Source organism: Coptis chinensis, chromosome 5, assembly GCF_015680905.1.
Source record: "Coptis chinensis isolate HL-2020 chromosome 5, ASM1568090v1, whole genome shotgun sequence".
Classification (NCBI taxonomy): domain Eukaryota; kingdom Viridiplantae; phylum Streptophyta; class Magnoliopsida; order Ranunculales; family Ranunculaceae; genus Coptis; species Coptis chinensis.
In genome coordinates this window covers 72,828,017-72,833,897 of record NC_141460.1, presented here as the reverse complement: position 1 = coordinate 72,833,897, position 5,881 = coordinate 72,828,017, and the positions used below count along the sequence as shown (strand labels likewise).

Here is a 5,881-nt window from a genome sequence, read left to right as displayed (position 1 = left end):
GTCGCATGCGTATTTTAATTCGAAGAAGGAAGAGGTTTTAAATCGGGGGTGGAGTGGGTATTAAAGATTCTTGAAAAGTCATCATCCATGCGAAGAAAAGCATTGATGTTCATCCAAGTTCTTGGACATTACGATTCGTAGGGTCAAATAATGGTATTGACTCTAATAACTCATTTACTTCTTGTGTATAATCATCGTCCTCAAACTCGGATTCGCTAAAGGAAAGAAATTGGTACACTTCATCTTCTGGAAACGAGTTTGTTAAATACTCTTGCGGAATGCTGTCAACCCTGTTCACCTCACCATCAATGTCAGGCTCTGGAATTTGTTTCATCAACTTGAACACATTTACCTCTACCGATAGATTTCCGAAGGACATGGTCATTGAACCATCCCTACAGTTAATAAGAGCATTAGCAGTTGCTAGGAACGGACGTCCTAAGATGATAGGAATGGAATTACATGCAACTTCTATATCCAAAATAACAAAGTCTATAGGATAGAAGAAGTCTTGGACTTTTACGAGAACGTTTTCCACAATTCCTTTTGGATACTTTATGGAACGATCGGCTAACTGTAGAGTCATGGTAGTAGGTTTGAGCTCATGAAGACCTAGTTGTTTAAATAAGTAATATGGAAGTAAGTTCACACTAGCTCCTAGGTCTAGTAACGCAGTAGCCGTATATTTGTCACCTAAGGTGCATGGAACCGTTGGTCTACCAGGGTCTTTGTATTTGACTATACCATTGTGTTCTATGATGGATGGAAACTGTTCGGTGAGGAACGCTTGTTGAGGAACATTAGTTCTCCTTTTTGTGGTGCACATATCCTTCAGAAATTTTGCATGTTTTGGTAATAGTTTTAAGGCATCGAGAAAAGGTAAGTTGATCGTCAAATTTTTAAAAGTCTCTCGAATTTCAGCAAAATTCTCATCAGGTTTATTCTTTGCCAAGCGTGCAGGAAACGGTGCCTTAGGGCGGAATTTGGAAAAGGGGTCTTCTTGCTTATTTCCTAAATTCTGAGATGTTGACTTTGTTTGATCTGGTGAATCGTCCGTAGGTCCATTATTAGAAATAGGTTCAATGGAACCTTCGAATTCCTTTAGTTGATCATCTGGCATACATATTTGATTGTCTACCATTTTTCCAGATCGTAGAGTAGTGATTGCATGCACCTCACCTTGATTGGAGGTGTTTGGACTAGGTGCATTGGTGAGTTCAAAGGCCGTGTTTGCTTGTGCAGGAAACACGCCTTTCTGACTCTTTTCTTGCGCCAATTATTGAAGTGATTGTTGGATAAACGTTAAAATTTGAGACTGTTGGTTCATGTAAGCCAAGAAAGTCTCATTTGTTCTATCCGTAACGGGTTGCGCAGGTTGTGCAACAGGTAGTAGTTCACGACTATTGCTGAGAAGTTGTTGATTATAGTTGGGATCTGGATTAGCTGGAACAAGGCTGCGGTTGGTTTGATAGTTAGCATTGGAATTATTTTGAAATTGACCTTGTTGGTATTGTTGATTATTTCCTTGGCGGTATGGAATAAAATTATTGGTAGGTCGAACAGGTGGATTAGCGAAACCTGGAGGTGCCCCCATTTGTTGGTTATTTTGGCGCAAAGCGAAGTTCGGATGTTGTCTCCACGGTGCATTGGGAATGTTGAAAGCACATGCCTCCTCCGACTGTTGAGAAGGGGAGGCATATAACAAGGGACAATAAACATCAGGATGGTCAGCACTGAGACAAAGAACACATGGGGATGTGTCAACGTTCAGGACCTGTTTTGGAATTTGATCGTTTACTTGAACTGCAAGGGCATCTACTTTTTTAGTTAGGGATTCTATCAAATTTTTAATTCGGGATCGGGTTTTACTTCAAAATAGATGTGGCTTTTTGTAACATTATCCTTTGATGACCTAGGCGACTTCGGTGTTACCCCCGGTGTGTACCTTTTTTGCTTATTTTTCAAGAAAAGTATAAGCCCATTAGCTCCTTTGTCCATGAAGCAACCGCCGTTCATTATATCAAGAGTTTCTTTTTGATGATCGAGAAAGACCATTAAAGAATGAGCGAACAAGGATAGCTTTGTCCGGTTGGTGATGAGGACATTCTAACGTAAGATCGATAAAACGACTCCATGCTTACGTAAAGGATTCATGAGGATTTTGACGAAAAGAATTGAATTTTTCAAGCATTTCGGTTGTTTTTTCTGAGTGTAAAACTGAAGCATGAAAGCTTGAACTAGTTTATTCCATGTGTCTATGCACTGTGGCTGTTGTCCTGCTAGCCAAATTGATGCTTTTTCCGCTAAAGTGAATGGAAACAATCGAAGCAAGAGTTGTTCCTTAGAGACTGCTGGATGGTGAAATGTTGTTGCCACTTGTTGAAGCCTACGAAGATGATTGTAAGGTTTTTCGTGCTCCAAACCATGATATATAAGTAACAAACTGAAAACGTTTGGTGGGATACGAAAATCACCTACAATGTCCTCAAGTTTGATGCAGGAAGAAGGTCCTTCCTGTAATGCAGTATAGAAGTCCGAGAGGGGCTTCTCAGCTGGTGGAGGATCGTTGGCCATAATGACATAAGTTGATGGCGACGAAGGATCGTGATGAAGGTAATTAGCAGAAGAAGAACAATTTTTAGGTGAGAACTTACGCAATGTCTTATCGTATCTTTTTCGACGATAGGTATGTTCAATTTCTTTAGTGGAACCAGACCTTAATCTCATGCAAGCATAAAATTAGATCTAACTTACAGAAGGAATTTAGTAGGACTCGAATTTTATTATTATCTTAAACATTAGAGTTGAACAACATAGGCCTAAACTGCTGCTAACGTAGCAGTGAAGCTAGGAATACGTGTGCATAAACCAACAGCCAGGTCACAAGAGAGATATGAGAGAGGCTTTCCGTGCAAGCACGGTTCTAATTAAGTAACCTCAATCTTTCAAGTTTCCTATACACCATTGGAATATGATTAAGATTTATGGAATTAAAATTTATGCAAAGGCGGTATTGATTTTAATTTAATTTGTTTTTAATTAATTAATTAATTAATTAATTTTTTTATTTTTTATTTATTTATTTTTTTTAAAGATTTATGCAAGGGTGAAAATACAAACATGCAAATACGATCTACTCATACAATACTAGTTGCAGTAGCATATGAAGGTACTCTACTCATACGTATAGCTATACGAATAGGCAAGCTTGTGTCATCGATAAATACTTTCATACGTACAGGCAAATATACATCAATAATACATATATGTATACTAATTTGTAAATCGATATTACGTAAACGTATATCAACAGTAACAGGCAAATTTGAATCACTCATACGTATCTAAATACATTAATATAACATGCCAATATAGTATACATACACAGATAAATACGACAAAACTAAACATGCAAGGTATTATACAGAAACTAAAATACGACTCTTGTATTGCATAATAATTCGATTTTGACAATACTCAATAAGATTGCGAATGTCATATAGAGAGCAGCTTTACCCCGTAGGGTTTAGAAACAACTTACCCAACTCAGATTTTAACCCGCGTTGGAATGTTCTCCTCTTTCTTGACAAAATCGACTTATTAGACAATATCGTGTACGTATACGTAGAGAAATACTAAACATGCAATAATAGACACTTATACATATAGATATAGATAACCATGCAAAACAGTATCATTGGTATGTACATATACATTAATATGCAATTCATACTCACTTAATCGCATATAAATATTTACGGGCGTATTAATATGATTCATGCATATTTCTAGCCTAAGACGTAAATAATAATCCATAAACTAATTTATAATAACACTACAACAAATAGGGTTTTCAGCGATGAAAAAAACTGTCGCCAAAAATTGAAAAATCGTCGCTAAAAGTGTTCAGCGACGTTTTTTGCATCGTCCCACCATCGTGGGTAAAGCTATAGTCGGCAATTCTTTTAGGCGACGATTTTTTATTGTCGCCAAAGATTTTCCAATTAGCGACGTTTTCCATCGTGGCCAAATCTATAAAATCGTCGCCAAATTTGGTTCTTGTTATCAATTTTAAAACGTCGCGAATAGTACACCTACTACGATGTTCATTTAAACGTCGCCATGGATAACCCTTTGGCTACATTTTAATCGCCACTAAAGACTCAAAAATTTCAAAAATTTGATTGTTTTGCCGACATTTTAAAACGTGGCCAAAAATTTGTTATTGGCCACATTTTTTATTTCGTAGCCAAAATCATCACTAATGGTCAAAATTATTGATTTTATAATTACATGGTATTCGGTAACAAATAATTTCACTACAACAATTAAACTTCAAAGGAAAACATATAAAAAACAAAAGCACAAGAACATTAAATGACCAACAAATTTTCAATAAGTAAGCTTGTATGAGTGTGTTAATTAATAACTGTTGGTTACAATCTAAAACTGAAACAGAGTTACATAACTCTCAACATAAAATCGTCTATTGTGCATTTGCACCTAGTTACATTGTTCTCTTTTGAATTTTGTCTTCACAAAAAGATCATAAATTATGCCAAGCTCCGCAAACTCTTGCAACGCCAAACCACTTTTATTGGGTATAAGTCAATCTGCAAACAATAATCATACATATTAAATCATTAAAAAGTAAAGAAAAACAAAACTGATAGGAAAAAGAAAATGTTGACATTATTACCGTACAAAGTCAAAAAGTTGTCGAAGTTATCAACTTAAATCATGTCAAATTCTGAAATTCTCCAATCCAAAATCACAGCCTGACCAAACATTTAGTACTTTAACAATAAGCCATTGTAACAAGATAATAATCAATAGAAAATTCAAAGTGGGGAACTATATGAACTATATATATATATATATATATATATATATATATATATATATATATATATATATATATATATATATATATATATATATATATATATATATATCAATCCCAACTCAATAGACACCTTTTTAGTAAATTAGCCAAACCCATAATGTCCCATTGCACATATACCAACATGCCTCGATATACTTTAGTTACATACTCTTTTCTTCTTGCCAAGCATTAAAGTAGAGATAGTTCTTTATGCCTTTTTCTTTCGTGAGTTATGTGGATATGGCAAAAAGGTATTACACCATTTTTATCTAAACATTGTGTCGAGTGTGGACAGAAATACTAAACCATAAAAGTATAAACTGAATGACCAGCTACCATAGCCTACTGACTTAATTCAAGCTACCATAGCCTACTGACTTAATTCAAGCTAAATTTTAATTAGAAATCCTCCAAAAAGGACAAATATTGGTGTATGAACATTAGCGTGCAATTAAAAACATAAGAAACCTACCTCTGTTCAAACATATGCTCTAAGAATAATCTTTGCAACAACACCAGCTGCAACTCTACCAATGGTCACCTGCAACTCTACCAATGGCAACAAAATCAGATTTAAAACGAGTCTGACTACTAGGAAAAGAGGTCACCTGCACTGCTCTCACACCGTACTTGAAGTCATAGGTTGCATCTGCATGAGATGGCCTATAGGCTATAATCCTGAAAAAGAGGTCACCGCCTTTGCTCTCACAACCGTGCTTGAAGTCATTCCCTGAAAAAAATAGAATACACGAGGAAAGTTAAAACTTGAACCATACTTTTGATGAGTGCAATAACATATTTATCATTGAGTGCATAACAGTTTATTAAAATTTGACTTGCTTCATGAAATTTGAAATCATACAAAACCACATTTCGAGAAAACTCACATTTCCCCTTTGATCAAGATTTGGCACACCGACATGAATTGGAACCCCGGTAGTGAATCCTGCAAAGAGAAAACACCGCATAATTTTGCGCAAATATATTAAGTTTATG

General features: G+C 35.6%; 1 long non-coding RNA gene across 2 annotated transcripts; it reads right to left on the bottom strand.

Annotated features, from left to right (window-relative positions):
• Nucleotides 1-4,387: 4,387 nt before the first annotated feature.
• Nucleotides 4,388-5,566, bottom strand: LOC147498783 (uncharacterized). Of its 2 annotated transcripts, none has more exons than XR_015194362.1 (3): nt 5,358-5,566; nt 4,700-4,778; nt 4,388-4,613 (listed from the first exon to the last, which is right to left on the bottom strand). It is a non-coding gene; the product is annotated as an uncharacterized LOC147498783 (long non-coding RNA). The 2 variants fall into 2 exon arrangements; XR_015194363.1 differs by having other exon boundaries at nt 4,705-4,778.
• Between the last annotated feature and the right edge of the window lie 315 nt (nt 5,567-5,881).